This window comes from Triticum dicoccoides, chromosome 1B (assembly GCF_002162155.2).
Source record: "Triticum dicoccoides isolate Atlit2015 ecotype Zavitan chromosome 1B, WEW_v2.0, whole genome shotgun sequence".
NCBI lineage: Eukaryota > Viridiplantae > Streptophyta > Magnoliopsida > Poales > Poaceae > Triticum > Triticum dicoccoides.
The window spans coordinates 557475947-557494343 of record NC_041381.1 but is presented as its reverse complement, the minus strand read 5'-3'; positions in this window follow the sequence as shown (position 1 = coordinate 557494343).

Below are 18397 nucleotides of genomic sequence, written 5' to 3'. Positions count from 1 at the left end.
GGGCGCTGCGGGCTCCGGGGGCCCGCACCGGGCCTGGCGGGCCGGCGCGTTGGGAGGTGGCGGCGGGCCACGTGGCGGCGGCGGATTCATCGGGGACGGCAGCGCGGACACGTCCGGCGGTGGGGTTTTCGTCCGGCGGCGGAGAGGGAAAAAATGCTAGGGTTAGGGTAGGATTGATCTGGAATTTTCGGGGGAGAAGACATATTTATAGGTATAGGGAGCTAGGAGACTCCAAATGAGGAGCGGTTTTCGCCCACACGATCGTGATCGAACGACCGAGAGCATGGAGAGGGTTTGGATGGGCTCATGTGCTGTGGTGGAGAGGGGCTGGGCTGCAAAGAGAGAGGGGTTTCGGGCTTCACGGTTAACCGTTGGGGCATCAAACGACCTCCAAATGGAACGAAATTTGACGGGCGGTCTACCGGTGATATACCAAGGCCACTCGGCAAATCTCGGTCCATTCCGAGAACTTTTTCTCCCGCTCACGAAACAAGGTCTAAGAGGGGGCGACGGGGCACGTGCGAGTGTGTTTGTGCTCAGAACGGACACGGAGAGAACCGGTGGAACCCGAACAAATGCAAGATTTTAAAAACATGCAGATGAAATGCAAATGATGACATGGATAAATGCAACACACAAGCAAATGATAAGGCAATGATGATGAATAAACGGAAGACACTTGGCGCATCGAATCCGGGGCGTTACAAGTTATCAAGACCTTTTTCTAGCACCATTGCCGGGGGGTCATAGCGTGGGGTGAATATTCTCATGTGTGATTGTTTTCTTTATCACTAAGTAGTTTTTTTTGCTGTTATTAGTTGTTTTCTATCTTTAGTTATGGGTAGGAAATGCAATATACCAAAAAAATTAGTTGCACCTACTAAACCAATGGTTGAAGAACCACTCAAAATCTATCACACTCCTGAAGCTTTTTATTTGGATCATCTTCGAGCCCTTTGTGCTTGTGTTGAAACCCCAACTAGCTTAGTTGAGGGAAAATCTTTAGATGAGCATGCTTGTTATGTGAGACACTGTATATCTGAAAAAGGGAAACTTTTATTGGATCAAATTCATCGTTTGCAATGCTATGCTTGGAATTTATGTGAAATTTATGATGTTACTTGTTGTTCTGAAAACCCTAAGAAACACCTCCCCTACCAATGTGAGTTTAGTGATAATGGAATCATATCTTCGTATGCTAAGGGTGTTTATAATTACTATGATGTTCAACAAATTGAAGAATTTGTTGCTTTTAAGGGTGCTTATGAAATTACTTCTTTGATTGAAAAATATGATGCTACACTCTATAAATCTGAAAATTTTACCATATTTAAATATTGTTATGATAATTATGCTTCTAATGCCTATGTTAAACCATATATTGAGGACTCCTCCGCTGTCCAAGAAGAGACTAATATTTTGCAGGAGTCTATGGAAGAAGAAATTGATGAAACTGTGAGCTCATTGGATGAAAAAGATGATGATGAGAGTGAAGAACAAAAGGAGGAAGAGCGGATTAGCTACATGTGCCCACCTTCTAATGAGAGCAACTCTTCAACTCATACATTTTTTAATTTCCCTTCGTGCTTACCGAAGGATTATTGCTATGATGATTGTTATGATCACGTTGATTCTCTTGAAATACCCATTTTTGATGATGCTTGCTATGCTTGTGGCCAAGATACCAATATGAATTATGCTTCTGGAGATGAACTTGCTATAGTTCCTTATGTTAAACATGAAATTGTTGCTATTGCACCCACGCATGATAGTCCTATTATCTTTTTGAATTCTCCAGACTACACTATATCGGAGAAGTTTGTGCTTATTAAGGATTATATTGATGGGTTGCGCTTTAACATTGCACATGATAATTTTGCTGAATGTAATATGCATGTGCTTGCTTCTCCTACTTGCAATTATTATGAGAGAGGAACTATATCTCCACCTCTCTTTGTTTCCAATATAATAAAATTGCAAGAAACTGCTTATACTATGCATTGGGCTTTACTTGGTGTGCATGAATTGTTCTTTTATGACATGTCGATGCATAGGAAGAGAGTTAGACTTCGTTGTTGCTTGATATATGTTACTTTGTGCTCACTACTAAATCACAAAACATTGTTAATTAAAATTGGCTTTGATATACCTTGGGATCCGGGTGGATTCATTACTTGAGCACTTTATGCGTAGCTTAATGGCTTTAAAGAAAGCGCTGCCAGGGAGACAACCCGGATGTTTTAGAGAGTCATTTATTTCTGTTCATTGCTTTCATATAGTCTAAAAACAAAAAAAAGAAATAGGGGAACCCAAAACTTTTCAAAAAGGAAAGTGAAAGTGAGAAAGACAAGCATTGTTGAAGTGGGAGAGCTGCTTGAACTTTGTTCATGCTCACGGAAACTTTGCGAATCTTAATTACAGAAACTTTTCATCAAAATTAATTATACCCTTGTACAATTTCACTGTATTATAAAAATAATGTTCCAAGGTTTGCCTTTAGGATGTTTACAATGCTTGTTGGTTTGTACGGTGCAGGACAGAAACTTTTGATGTAGTGCATGATTTTACATTTTTTACTGGAACGTCAAATGGTTCTGATAATTTTCGAAATGTCTTGATGTAAAAATTCTTTATTTTTCCTAATTTTGGTAGAATTTTTAGGACATCAGAAGTATGGTGAATGTTCAGATTGCTACAGACTGTTCTGTTTTTGTCAGATTCTGTTTTTTGATGCATAGTTTACTTGTTTTGATGAAACTATCAATTCCTATCAGTGGATTAAGACATGGAAAAGATATATTACAGTATAAACAATTCAAAAACAAAATATTAATTGGTTTGCAACAGTACCTAGAGTAGTGATTTGCTTTATTTTACTAACGGATCTTACCGAGTTTTCTGTTGATGTTTTGTGTGGATGAAGTGTTTGATCGAGGAGGTCTTGACATGAGAAAAAGGAAGAGAGGCAAGTGCTCAAGCTTGGGGATGCCCAAGGCACCCCAAGTAAATATTCAAGGAGACTCAAGCATCTAAGCTTGGGGATGCCCTGGAAGGCATCCCCTCTTTCTTCAACAAGTATCAGTATGTTTTCGGATTCGTTTCGTTCATGCGATATGTGCAAATCTTGGAGCGTCTTTTGCATTTAGTTTTCACTTTTCTTTTATGCACCATGCTGGTCTGAGATAGTCCTTGGTTTATTTATAGAATTCTCATTGCACTTCACTTAAATCTTTTGAGTATGGCTTTATAGAATGCTTCATGTGCTTCACTTATATCATTTGAAGTTTGGATTGCCTGTTTCTCTTCACATAGAAAACCGCCATTTATAGAATGCTCTTTTGCTTCACTTAAATTTGTTAGAGCATGGGCATATATTTTGTAGAAAGAATTAAACTCTCTTGCTTCACTTATATATATTTAGAGAGATCACAGGAATTGGTCATTCACATGGTTAGTCATAAAATCCTACATAAACTTGTAGATCGCTGAATATGATATGTTTGATTCCTTTCAATAGTTTTGCGATATAAAGGTGGTGATATTAGAGTCATGCTAGTGGGTTGTTGTGGATTGTAGAAATACTTGTGTTGAAGTTTGTGATTCCCATAGCATGCACGTATGGTGAACCGTTGTGTAACTAAGTTGGAGCATGAGGTATTTATTGATTGTCTTCCTTATGAGTGGCGGTCGGGGACGAGCGATGGTCTTTTCCTACCAATCTATCCCCCTAGGAGCATGCGCGTAGTACTTTGTTTCGATGACTAATAGATTTTTGCAATAAGTATGTGAGTTCCTTATGACTAATGTTGAGTCCATGGATTATACGCACTCTCACCCTTCCATCATTGCTAGCCTCTTCGGTACTATGCATTGCCCTTTCTCACCTCGAGAGTTGGCACAAACTTCGCGGGTGCATCCAAACCCCGTGATATGATACGCTCTATCACACATAAGCCTCCTTATATCTCCCTCAAAACAGCCACCATACCTACCTATTATGGCATTTTCATAGCCATTCCAAGATATATTGCCATGCAACTTCCATCATCATCATATACATGACTTGAGCATTCATTGTCATATTGCTTTGCATGATCGTAAGATAGCTAGCATGATGTTTTCATGGCTTGTCCGTTTTTTTTGATGTCATTGCTACACTAGATCATTGCATATCCCAGTACATCGCCGGAGGCATTCATATAGAGTCATATCTTTGTTCTAGTATCGAGTTGTAATATTGAGTCGTAAGTAAATAAAAGTGTGATGATCATCATTATAGAGCATTGCCCCATAAAAAAAGAAAAAGAAGAGAGGCCAAAGAAGCCTAAATAAAAACAAAGGGGGCCAAAGAAGCCCGCAAAAAGAGGAAAAAAAAGAAAATAAAGAAGGGGCAATGTTACTATCCTTTTACCACACTTGTGCTTCAAATAGCACCATGTTCTTCATATAGAGATTCTCCTATATTGTCACTTGCATATAGTAGTGGTAATTTTCATTATAGAACTTGGCTTGTATATTCCAACGATGGGCTTCCTCAAATGCCCTAGGTCTCGATGATCAAGCAAGTTGGATGCACACCCACTTAGTTTCTGTTTGAGCTTTCATACACTTATAGCTCTTAGTGCATTCGTTGCATGGCAATCCCTACTCCTCGCATTGACATCAATTGATGGGCATCTCCATAGCCCGTTTATTAGCCGCATTGATATGAGACTTTCTCCCTTTTTGTCTTCTGCACACAACCTCCACCATCATATTCTATTCCACCTATAGTGCTATATCCATGGCTCACGCTCATGTATTGCGTGAAAGTTGAAAAGGTTTGAGAATGTCAAAAGTATGAAACAATTGCTTGGCTTTTCATCGGGATTGTGCATGATTTGGATATTTTGTGTGATGAAGATGGAGCATAGCCAGACTATATGATTTTGTAGGGATAACTTTCGTTGGCCATGTTGTTTTGAAAAGACATGATTGCTTTATTAGTACGCTCGAAGTATTATTGTTCTTATGTCAAATGATAGACTATTGCGTCGAATCACTCGTGTCTTAATATTCATGCCATGATTAGACATATGATAAAATTATGTTAGGTAGCATTCCACATCAAAAATTATCTTTTTTATCATTTACCTACTCGAGGACGAGCAGGAATTAAGCTTGGGGATGCTGATACGTCTCCGTCCTCTCTATAATTTTTGATTGTTCCATACCAATATTCTACAACTTTCATATACTTTTGGCAACTTTTTATATTATTTTAGGACTAACATATTGATCTAGTGCCCAGTGCTAGTTCCTGTTTGTTGCATGTTTTATGTTTTGTAGAAACCCAATATCAAACGGAGTCCACACGGGATAAAAACGGACAGAGATTATTTTTGGAATATTTATGGTATTTGGGAAGTAAACTCAACGCGAGACGGTGACCGAGGGGGCACGAGGCAGGGGGCGCGCCCCTGACCCTCGTGGGCAGCCCGTAAGGTGGTCGACGCTCTTCTTTTGCCGCAAGAAAGCTAATTTTCGGAGAAAAATCTAGGCAAAGGTTTCAATCCAATTAGAGTTACAGATATCCGGATATAAAAGAAATGGTGAATGGGCAGAATCAGAGAACGCAGAAACAGAGAGAGACAGAGCCACAGATCCAATCTCAGAGGGGCTTTCGCCCTCCCATGCCATGGGAGCCAAGGACCAGATGGGAAACCCTTCTCCCATCTAGGGAGAAGGTCAAGGAAGAAGAAGAAGAAGGGGGGCTCTCTCCCCCTTGCTTCCGTTGGCGCCGGAACACCGCCGAGGGCCATCATCATCACCGCGATCTTCACCAACACCTCCGCCATCTTCACCAACATCTCCATCACCTTCCCCCATCTATATTCAGCGGTCCACTCTCCCGCAACCGCTGTAACCTCTACTTGAACATGGTGCTTTATGCTTCATATTATTATCCAATGATGTGTTGCCATCCTATGATGTCTGAGTAGATTTTCGTTTTCCTATCGGTGATTGATGAATTGCTATGATTGGTTTAATTTGCTTGTGGTTATGTTGATGTCCTATTGTGCCCTCCGTGTCATGCAAGCGTGAGGGATTCCTGCTGTAAGGTGTTCCAATACGTTCATGATTCACTAATAGTGGGTTGCTTGAGTGACAGAAGCATAAACCCGAGTAAGGGGGTTGTGGCGTATGGGATAAAGGGAACTTGATGCTTTAATGCTATGGTTGGGTTTTACCTTAATGATCTTTAGTAGTTGCAGATGCTTTCTAGAGTTCCAATCATAAGTGCATATGATCCAAGAAGAGAAAGTATGTTAGCTTATGCCTCTCCCACATAAAACTTGCTATCGGTCTAGTAAAGTAGTCAATTGCTTAGGGACAATTTCACAACTCCTACCACCACTTTTCCACACTCGCTATATTTACTTTCTTGCTTCTTTATCTAAACAGCCCCTAGTTTATATTTACGTGATCTTTATATTCTTGCAAACCTATCCAACAACACCTACAAAGTACTTCTAGTTTCATACTTGTTCTAGGTAAAGCGAACACTAAGCGTGCGTAGAGTCGTATCAGTGGCAGATAGGACTTGAGAGAATATTTGTTCTACCTTTAGCTCCTCGTTGGGTTCGACACTCTTACTTATGAAAAGAGGGTACAATTATCCCCTACACTTGTGGGGTATCTATGATCGCTAAGTGGAAGCATTTATCAACATAGTTGATGTAGTCATACACCTTCACGATCCGTATGATCAAGTACAAAACGTATGGCACCTCCGTTCAGCACACGTTTAGCTCGATGACGTCCTTGCCTTCTTGATCCAGTAAGACGGGCGAAGTAGTAGATGAGTTCCGACAGCACGACGGTGTTGGTGAAGAACAATCTCCGCATGGCTTCGCCTAAGCACTATGGGAACTATGCCGGAGGATAAACTAGAGGGGGCGGGGTTGCCGGCACACGACTTGGTGAATCTTGATGTGTCTTGGGTGCTAGCCCTGCCCCTCTATTTATATGTTGAGCCCTGGCGTCAAAACTTGGAGTAAAAGCCTCCTCAAAGTCGGTTTTGCTCGAAAGGCAAGAGTACTTCTCGGACTCCAGGGCTAGACACCAGGGGTCCCGGTGTCTACCCCCTACACGGCAGGGTTCCTAGCGTCTAGCTTGTGGTCTCCGCAAAACTCCCTTTTGTACTTTCCAAAAGCCTCGTGAGCTTTCCACTTTGGCCCAAATAAAGTGTTCTTGTACCCAAACATTTTGGGAAACATCTGGAACCCCTTCCGGTGAATTTCGGAACCCTTCCAGAGATCAAACACTATTATCCCATATATCAATATTTACTTCAAGATCATTCCGGAGCTCCTTCTCATGTCCGTGATCACATCCGGGACTCGGAACAACATTTGGTCACCAACATACATAACTCATATAATACTATATCATCAACGAATGTTAAGCGTGCGGTCCCTACGGGTTCGAGAACTATGTAGACATGACCGAGACACCTCTTTGGTCAATAACCAATAGTGGAACCTCGACGCCCATATTGGCTCCTACATATTCTACGAAGATCTTTATCGGACGAACCTTATGACAACATATGTAATTCCCTTTGTCCATCGGTATGTTACTTGCCCGAGATTCGATCGTCGGTATCTTCATACCTAGTTCAATCTCGTTACTGTCAAGTCTCTTTACTCATTCCGTAATACATCACCTCGTGACTAACTCCTTAGTCATTTGCTTGCAAGCTTATGATGTGTATTACCAAGAGGTGCCAGAAATACCTCTCCGATACTCGGAGTGACAAATCCTAATCTCGACCTATGCCAACTCAACAAACACCTTCGGAAATACCTGTAGAGCATCTTTATGATCACCTAGTTACGTTGTGATGTTTGATAGAACACAACATATTCCTCCGGTATCAGGGAGTTGCATAATCTCATAGTCAAAGGAATATGTATTTAACATGAAGAAAGCAATAGCAATAAACTGAATGATCATTATGCTAAGCTCACGGGTGGGTCTTGTCCATCACATCATTCTCCTAATTATGTGATCCCATTATAAAATGACAAAACATTTCCATTGTTAGGAAACCTTAACCATCTTTGATCAACGATCTAGACTAGTAGAGGCTTACTAGGGACACAGTATTTGTTTATTTATTCACACATGTATTTAAGTTTCCGATCAATACAATTCTAGCATGATTAATAAACCTTTATCATGAAAAAGGAAATATAAAATAAAAACTTTATTATTGTGTCTAGGGCATATTTACTTCATATACCCCCCGATGCAATCCATAGATCCGTCAAAATATGCACACAATGCAACGAAAACAGAATCTGTCGAAAACAGAACAGTCTGTAGCAATCTGAAAACTTCGTATACTTATGTAACTCCAAAAATTCTGAAAAATTAGGATGATGTAGAAAATTTGTATATAAATCTTTTGTAAAAAGTTCAGAAACTTTAGTTACTTATGTGATTAACTAAACTTATTTTACTGGACGCAAAAGTTTCTATTTTCCAACAAGATCAAATCAACTATCACCAGAAATAATGCCGAAGGCTTCACTTGGCACAAAACTTAAACAAAACATAAAAACACAATAACATTAGAGGCATGAGTGCGTAAACACTCAAGAATAGAAAGAAAAAGGCAAAAGTTAATTTATTCATTGGGTTGCCTCCCAATGAGCGCTATCGTTTTATGCCCCTAGCGAGGCATAATGCAAAGATTCATGTATTGTCATCTTTCTTCTTCTTTTCCATAGATGTGTTCTTGTTAGGAGGTTTTGCAAAAATAACTTGAAACACATTATCCATAGAAATTTTAGCATTATCAAGTTGCCCATCTACGTATCCCCTTTTTTTTCCGACCACAACCCAAGAATATTGTTAATTAACATCACTGAAAACCTGTTGGATTATATCTAAAATGGGGATTTCCTTTTTAAGGTTCTCATAAAAAAATTAACGGTTTCCTAGCAAATGTCTCAACACATAATCACTATTATAAAAGATCTCATCTATCACCGGTTTTCATGGCTCATACTATAAAAATTAAAAATATCCCTAGTTTCCTGTACTATGTAATGAAATTCATTCATAAAAACAAGGGTAGCTCACTTTTTAGCTTTGGGATCCTTTATAATGGGTTGCTCATAAAACAATCTTTGTAACATAGGATGGGTATGGATAAATCTATTTTCAAGTTTTAGAACTAGTGCTGAAAAAGCCTCCGCATAAGATTTAGTTCTCTTAAGTATAGGAGCATCATCAAGAGTCACATTTCCAACACAATTGAAAAGTTCTTGGATATGTTCTTTTCCCATAACATTCACTTGCCCCAAAACAAAAGTTTTTGCATTCAGATTGCCGGACTATCCAATTTTAGGAGTTAGGCCATCATCTGTTTCTGCCATATCAAAACCACTCATAGTGACAAGTTCAAGCAAATAAGAGATCTGACGAGAAAATGATAAATGAAAAAGAGGGCGAATAAAACGGCAAATTTTTGTGAAGTGGGGGAGATGAAAACGATAGGCAAATACCAAATAATGTAAATTGCAAGGAGATGAGATATGTGATTAGGAACCTGATAGATGTTGATGGTGTTTCCCCGGCACCGGTGCCAGAAATTCCTTTTCATGTTGCTTGAACTACGCCAGTATTTCCCCAAAGAGGAAGGGATGATGCAGCGCAGCTACGATAGGTATTTCCCTCAATTATGAAACCAAGGTATCAATCCAGTAGGAGAACCAAGCAACACTATGTACACGATACCTGCACACAAAGAACAAATACTTGCAACCCGAAGCGTAAGAGGGGTTGTCAATCCCTCCATGGTAAAATGATAGATAAATTTATGGTAGACTGGATAAATAGCTCTCGATAAAATTTGAAATAAAATAAGTAATAAAAAAAGTGCAACAAGCTATTTTTGGGTTTTTGGAATAACAGATCTGGAAATAAAAGTGAATGAAAATAGATCTCAAAACAAATATGATAAAGAATAGACCCGGGGGCCGTATATTTCATTAGTGGCTTCTGTCAAGAAAATATCATACGGTGAATGAACAATTTACTGTTGGGCAATTGATAGAAGATCGAATAATTACGATGATATCCAAGGCAATGATAAAAATATAGGCACTGTCCGATTTCGGGTTCCGGTAGACCCTCTAGGTTCGAACATTGGGGTGCGCACGGAGATCTCGCCCTCTACCTACCTGCGCCTCGCCGCCTCGCTAGGATCTAAGCTATGAAAGGAACAACACAAGAGACACAGGGTTTATACTAGTTCGGGCCACCATTGTGGTGTAATACCCTACTCTAGTTTGTGGTGTGGTGGATTGCCTCTTGGGCTGATGATGAACAATACAAGGAAGAACAGCCTCGCGAGGGTCTGTTCTTGGCTGGTGCGATGAACTGTTAGGGGGAGTTCAGTCGCTCTTCCTGCTGGTTTTCAGATGATGATCACCCTCCTTTACCTTGTGGGTGGCTAGTCCTATTTATAGGCAAAGGCCCAGGGCCTCTTCCCAAATATTGAGCGAGAAAGGCGCCAACAATTGGCCATTTTGAAGGGGAACATCTAGTACACTTATCCTGACTAAAGTTGGTCCTCGCCTGTCAAAGGCTCTGGTGGTGACGCCGGCTTGGGCTCCACAATGACTTCCTTCCTGCCTTGCAATGGTCTTGGTCTTGTTGCACCGAAACGGATGCCTTTGCTTGATGCGCTCGCCTGCGCTTGCTCCCTTTGCACCAAAGAGGAAAGGAGGACGCTGCGCGGGCTGGCACCCGCCTGGCACCCTTGGCCGTCATGGCTTGCGTCATGGGCACCTCGTGAGGTACACCGCCTTGATCTCTCCGCCTCCTCGCGAGCCAGCCTAACGAGGCCATGCCTGAGGAAGCTTCCTGTCGTCCACCCCGCGAGGCTTGGCCCCTCGCGAGGGTCTTGAGCTCGTGCTGATGAAGATGGGCCGTGCTGGGTCGCCCCTTGAGCCATGCCGCAGGCCGAAGGCAGGCAAGTCTGGGGACCCCCATTCCCAGAACGCCGACAGTAGCCCCCGGGCCCAAGGCGCGCCCGGACTTGGCTGAGCAGAGAAGCGAAGGGGGAAGTGCGAAGTGCCGCGGGCCCTAACAGCCTGCGGCCTCGGGCACCGCGTGGCGGTCGATTGGACGTGGGCGGCCGTGTTCCCCCACGCCTCCTTATTTTGCACCCAGCTAGGCGGACCCGTTGTTGCACACAGTCGTTCCTCTTTTCGCTGCTCGACCATCCCCTGCTCTTCCTCCTCTCGAGCTCCAGCCTCTGCTTCCAATCCAACCTCGAATCCTCCCTCTTCCCATTGCCATGGCTCCAACAAAGTAGGGAAAAGGGAAGAACCCGGTGCCTCCACCTCGCTCACCGTCGGCGGCGGCTCCCGCCGTCGATCGGTCGATCATACTCAACCGAGAAGGCTTGGGCAAGGTCAGCTCTGCTCTGGCTACTATCATCAACGAGTGCAGGAGGACGACGGCCTGGCCCGCGTCCCACTTCTCCATCGACAGATTAGTCACTGAGGTCCGGTACTTTGCCGATGCCCTGTGGGCGGGATTGGTTCCCCCCTTTTCCAATTTCTTCAACGCTGTGCTTTCCCATTACCAGATCCATATGATGCATTTGGGTCCTGAATCCATTACTCTTCTTACCGTCTTCGCCTTTGTCTGTGAGGCAATAATGGGCATCCCTGCTTTAGTTGCCTTGCTGCGTCACTTCTTCTCTCTACGCCTCGTCGATCCCACCCAATGCTCGGGGTGCGTGAGCTTCATTGCCGCACTAGAAACAGCGGCCTCAGGGATTGATTTCAGCCTTCCTTCGTCCGCGCCTGGGTTCCGCGAGCGGTGGCTGTACGTGGATGTAGGGGTGCCCAGCCCCCTGCTTTCGGAGCCAACGTCGCCCGCTGTCCCAAATTCAGGCTGGGGCCAGGAGACGCTCACGAGCCCCTGACTCATCTTTGTCTGGCGTCGCTTCGCGTTCTTGAGGGCGCTCGGCGTGACGGTGCCTTTGGTGGTGAAGGAGTTCCTGCTATGCCGCATTGCTCCTCTCCAGCGCCACTCCCACCGGATGTGGGCCTTCAGCGGGCGTGAAGACTGCATGAGGCTCCAGGAAGAGGACCTGATGCCCGAGGCACTGAGGAAGGTGCTCTTGGTCTTGACTGGGGACCCTTCCCCCGACAGCGTCCGGCAAGGGGGGGCTTTGCTATACCTTTGCTCGAACAAGGGCGACTTTGTGAATCAGATGCCCGGATTCAAGGAATGGGGGCTGCGCCCCGCTGGCCTCACGGGGCCTCGTGAGAACCCAGTGATGGTGACTGCCCTTCCATTCGCCCACGGCGGTCCTTCCTCGAGTGGCGGAGCAGGGAGGCATGGGCCGCTGGAGGCTGAGGGGCCCTCGCCGGGGTGACGACGCCATGCGGTAGTCCTGAGGGGGAAGCTCCTGAGGCCTGTACTGCTGCGGATGGAGGTGTTGAGCCGTTGCCCACGGCGCCCGTGGTTGAGGCCCCTGGGGCCCCAGCAACCCTTCTTGGTGAGGCGACCGGCGACGCGCATCAGGATGACGCCCCTGACGCTGGGCACCTTGACGCTTCTTCCTCGTCGTAGGCTGACCCCTGCGCTCAACTCCTGGGCCGCTTCCGTGTGGACTTCGAGGCTCTCCGGAAGAGAAGGGAGGCCTTGGGTGACGATTATCCTTGCGGCCTGCTGAAGCACAGGAAGTATTTCGCCATTGATGAGTAAGCCTTCTCCTTTCCTAGCTCTTGATTCTCCCGTTGCTTTTGCTGATCCTTGCTCTATAGGGCCCTTCCTGCCGAGCTCATGGAGATGGCTGAGGAGACATCCCCCCAGGCTCCGCCCTCTCCACCATCTTCGAGCGCTCTAAGCTTAAGCAGAGCCCTTGCGGTGAGGCCGGTCGGAGAGGTGTGCCATCCTGTGGCGCATCGCAGCTCTGCGCACCTCGCGATCCTCCTTCGCGAGCCTTCTCGGGGCATAGCCAGCCTGCCTTGGGCATTGCATCTGGTCGTGGATGGCGATTGGCTGCGGTGAGCCCTACGCTCTTCATTTGGGAATGGGCTGGCTCCTGGCCGGGCTTCAGGTGAGGCGCGCCCGGCCATTGCGAGGGCGCCAGCCCCCAGCCCCCAGCCCAAAGGGGGAGTGCTGATTCATGGCCCCCCGCGCTTACTTGGGGCGGATGACGACGCAGAAGACGTGCTCGAGAACGCTCGGGGGCGCCGCGTTCTTCGCCAAGGGTTTCTCCGGAGGGCGGCTGACGCGGTGAGCCGGCTTGGTGAAGAGCTTGCTAATGAAGATGCACACCTTGAGGCTGAAGGCCTGCACCTGGCTGAAGAGAGGCGCAAGCTGAAGGTGTCTGTTGCCCTTGCGCGCCACCAGCGTGACCTTGACAATGAGGAGGCCGAGGCGTCGCTGGCGGCCTCTCGGGAGGCCCGTTCCCGGGCCGTCGAGGAGGCCCGAGAGGCTAACTGGCGGCGTGAGGCAGCGGAGGAGCGGGCGCGGGAACTCCTGGCCCGGTGCCACTCTCTGGAGCAGCAGGTGGAGCTGCGTGAGATGGCCCTTGCATCGATGAAGGTGGCTTCGGTCGACCAGGTAGAGCTCCTGAGGCGTGAGGAGGCACTGATGCTGGAAGCTGCTGAGCGCGCACGCGATCTTGAACGTCTGGAGACAAGAGAGCACTTGGTGACATAGGCGGAGGATAACATCGCTGCGCGCGAGGCCCGAGTCCTAGAAGAGGTTGAACGCGGGGTGGCGACGGCCCGCTTAAACCTCGAGCGCGAGTTCGAGGAGAGGTTGGGGTTGATCCGGGTCGAGGATGAAGGCAGGACCGCCGCCCTGAGGGCCAAGCTGGCGGAAGTGACGCGGCGGGCCGATGCTTCCTGGGCCGCCCTCGGCGTGGCGCAGGAGGAGCTGACTACCTCCCGCACCGAGGCGCTTCTTCTACGCCAGTGGGTGGACGAGGCTGAGGCCGTTGTGCGGCAGAACAAGGACGAGATACGCCAGTGGCGGATCCTGGAGCACGACCATGGCCCCATGCTCACCACGCTCCGGGAGAGAGCCAACACAGCCTTGGGTAACATCTGTGAAGTGGTCGTTGACGAGCCCCACGCAGTCAACTATGCTGGCAATCTTCAGTTCTTCACCGACGTGGTGACGCAGCTGGAGGCGCGGTCGGTCGGAGCCAACAGGCTGGTGGAGGAGAGGAGCCGCGCCCTGCTCGGGCGCGCCTTTTCTCGGGTCTTCAGCCACCTTCGGAACATGGACCCCAACTTTGACATTGATGCCGCCATCGCCCCAGTACCCCAGGCCGTCCGGGGCGACCTGGCGCACTGGGTGGAAGACAACGTGGATGCCCTTGTCAGGGCCTTCGCTTCTGATAACGACCACGTGGTCGTGGCTGCTGATGAAGGCAACGTGGTGAACGGTCCTGACACCGCTGATGGCGGTGCGGAGAGTGATGGCGAGGCCAGCGACGCGAGCGACGATTCAGGAGGTGCCCCTGAGGATGCATTGGGGGATTTATCCGACTGACCGCGTGTTGTCCCTGCTTCCTTACCCTGCGCAGATAGAGTTCGGGCCTTGCCCGGAAGGTTGTATGAGCATTTTGGGAGGGGGAGCCCGTCATGTAAAAACTCGCATTCAGCGTATTAGTAGATGCAATATCACCCATACGCCTGCGCCAAGCGGGTGACTTTGCGACGAGCTGGCTGGCTTGTTTACCTTTGACCCGCGTGGGCCTCGAGCTAGCCTGCGAAGGGCTGTGGTGTCTAGAGCGTCTCCTGAACGAGCCCATCGAACCTGTAATGAAAACCCCCTGAGAGGGCGCGGCGACGATAGTCTGGGCTGCACACAAGCTAGGCCTGGCCTGGCTCGCGAGGGGCTCGCGAGGGGAGGCAGCTGAGGCAAAGTGGTAACCAGAATGCGAGAGATTGCTCGAACGAGACTAAACACCCCTTCCCCGAATACACGCAAATCTTCAAGCTCAAATCCAACTTAAATCCAACGGTGGAAAACGACAGCCAAGGGGAAAAGCAATGAAAGAAGAAAAAGGCCGTGTCCGGCACCTAGTCTTGTCTTGGACGTCTTCTCACCAGCGTGGAGCTAAGTGCTGCCACTGGGCGTGGGAGGGAGCCCCAGGGCCTGAGGCCGGCACCCCTGAGACTCCGAGGCGTGTACAGCCCCACTCATTATTATGTGAGAGTGTCGGGGGGTGGCGAGCTTCACAGGCACTGGGCCTTCTTCACAGGTACCGGCCTTGCTTCATATCGCCAGACGAGGGCCCTGCCTTGCGCCATACTCTAGTGCCACCGATGACGACCAGAAACCAGGACGCCACCGATGGGGTAGAGCGGTCGCCAGCGGTTCCCCCGACGACCACGGGTCCTCTTCCAGGGGCAGGCCCTGAGGCACCTCCCCAGCAGAGGGCCTACCTCCTGAGGACACCTTGCTCCGAACGGCGCGGTGTCCCAGGGCCTGAGGCCGGCACCTCCCCAGCAGAGGGCCTACCTCCTGATGCCGGATCTCGGCCCCTCTCCTGCAGCCCCCGGCACCCTCCTCCTGAGGGGTAGGAAGCTGCGGGAGTGGGGCAGCCGCCCGTTGTGGCGACCTGTACCTCCTGCGATCCATGGTTAGCGTATGCCTGCTCCTGAGGAATTAGGGGTACCCGATAATCGTTGCTTCCAGTGTAGCCGACAGGTCCTTCCCGGGGCTCCTCGAAGAGCTCAGCTTCTGGTGCCTCGTCCCCCCAGCTTGGGCCGAGGGGCGAGCCTTGTTCGTCCTCATGCGCGTGCCCTTGGTCCATCATGTGGGGCACGTACTCTTCTCGGGCCGCCATCCCGAAGGTCGCGCCGTAGTGCTCCGCGTGCCACGCAGTTCTGCTTGAGGCGCCCGCCTGGGGGTGGTAGCGCGGCGGCCCACCGGGGCCATGGGTTGTGACAAGTCCTTCTTTGCTGGCCAGGGGCGGAGGCAGCGCCGCTGCTGGCCAGGTGCTGACGGCCTGGCCGGCGTTGGGGTGGCCTTGGAGTCCGCTTGGGGCTGCACGGGCGTGCGTGGAGCCTCCGTGCGGGCCACCCTAGACCTAAGGTGGGAGTTGGGTGCAGAAGGGGTGAGCCCCCGAGGCAGCGAAGCCCAGGAGCTTTGCCACCCGCTCTAGGAGCACGTCGCGACCGCCTTCCAGCAGCCTGCATTGCAGTAGCTCTCGGGACACTGTCAGCGCGGCCCTCGAGTTCGCCTGCTCCCGTCGGGTGTACGGCGCTGTGGCCGCAGCGTGGTGGGAGGCCCTCGCCGCCGACCGTGCCTACCGTGGCGTGAGAGCTGTGGTTGCCTGTCCACGCCGCCCACGGCCCGCAGCACCCTGCCGACCGTGAGCTGCCTGGGGCATGGGGTTGCCCGGGGTGAGCGGCTCTGCGTGGGCGGGCCAGGCCGCCCAGGGATCAGGGTTGCCTGCCTGGTCGCCGGACATGATGATGACGATCCGACGGGACGCGAAGTGGCAGAAGGTGGATTCCGGCGCACCCCTACCTGGCACACCAAATGTCGGATTTTGGGTTCCGGCAGACCCTCTAGGTTCGAACACTGGGGTGCGCTCGCAGATCTCGCCCTCTACCTACCTGCGCCTCGCCACCTCGCTAGGATCTAAGCTATGAAAGGAGCAACACAAGAGACACAGGGTTTATACTAGTTCGGGCCACCATTGTGGTGTAATACCCTACTCTAGTTTGTGTTCTGGTGGATTGCCTCTTGGGTTGATGATGAACAATACAAGGAAAAACAGCCTCGCGAGGTCTGTTCTTGGCTGGTGCGATAAACTGCTAGGGGGACTTCAGTCGCTCTTCCAGCTGGTTTTCGGATGATGATCCCCCTCCTTTACCTTGTGGGTGGCTAGTCCTATTTATAGGCAAAGGCCCTGGGCCTCTTACCAAATATTGAGCGGGAAGGGCGCCAACAATTGGCCATTTTGAAGGGGGACATCTAGTACACTTATCCTGACTAAAGTTGGTCCTCGCCTGTCAAAGGCTCTGGTGGTGACGCCGGCTTGGGCTCCACAATGACTTCCTTCCTGCCGTTGTGATGGTCTTGGTCTTGTTGCACCGAAACAGATACCTTTGCTTGATGCTCTCGCCTGCACTTGCTCCCTTTGCACCAAAGAGGAAAGGAGGACACTGCGCGGGTTGGCACTCGCCTGGCGCCCTTGGTCGTCATGGCTTGCATCATGGGCACCTCGTGAGGTACCCTGCCTTGATCTCTCTGCCTCCTCGTGAGCCAGCCTGATGAGGCCGTGCCTGAGGAAGCTTCCTGTCATCCACCCCGCGAGGCTTGGCCCCTCGCGAGGGTCTTGAGCTCGTGCTGATGAAGATGGGCTATGCTGGGTCACCCTTGAGCCATGCTGCAGGCCGCAGGCAGGCAAGTCTGGGGACCCCCTTTCCCAGAACGCCGACAGGCACCACGTCGAAGATTAGTAGACCGACTCCTACCTGCATCTACTACTGTTACTCCACACATCGACCGCTATCCAGCATGCATGTGGTGTATTAAGTTCATGGAGAAACGGAGTAATGCAATAAGAATGATGACATGATGTAGACGAGATCTATTCATGTTGGTATAGTCCCCATCTTGCTATCCTTGATAGCAACGATACATGCGTGTCATGCTACCCCTTCTGTCACTGAGAAAGAACACCACAAGATCGAACCAACACAAAGCACCTCTTCCCATGACAAGAAAAAATCGATCTAGTTGGCCTAACTAAACCAAAGATTCGAAAAATAAATACGAGGCTATAAATAATCATGCATATAAGATATTAAAAGAAGACTTGAACAATATTCATGGATATAGATCTCATCGTAAACTCAAAGTTCATCGGATCCCAACAAACACATCGCAAAAAGAGTTACATCAAATAGATCTCCAAGAGACCATATTATTGAGAATCAAGAGAGAGAGAAAGGAGGCCATCTAGCTACTGCCTACGGACCCGTAGGTCTATGGTGAACTACTCACGCATCATTGGAGAAGCACCAATCAGGATGATGAACCCCTCCGTGATGGTGTCTAGACTGGATCTCGTGGTTCTGGAACTTGCAACGGCTAGAATTGTTTTTCCTCGACTCCTCTAGGGTTTCTAGAATATCTGGCAATTTATAGGGCAAAGAGGCGGTGTGGGAGGTCACTAAGCGGGGCACAACCCCCTGGGTGCACCTGGACCTCCTGGCGCGCTCTGGTGGGTTGTGCCCGCCTCGGGCCTGTGTCATTCGAGCAGTAAAGCCCCCTTGCAGTTTGTGACATGTATGAGTGCACTGTGCTAGTCGCTTTGGTGCAGCCCGCTGGCATCCAGCAGGGG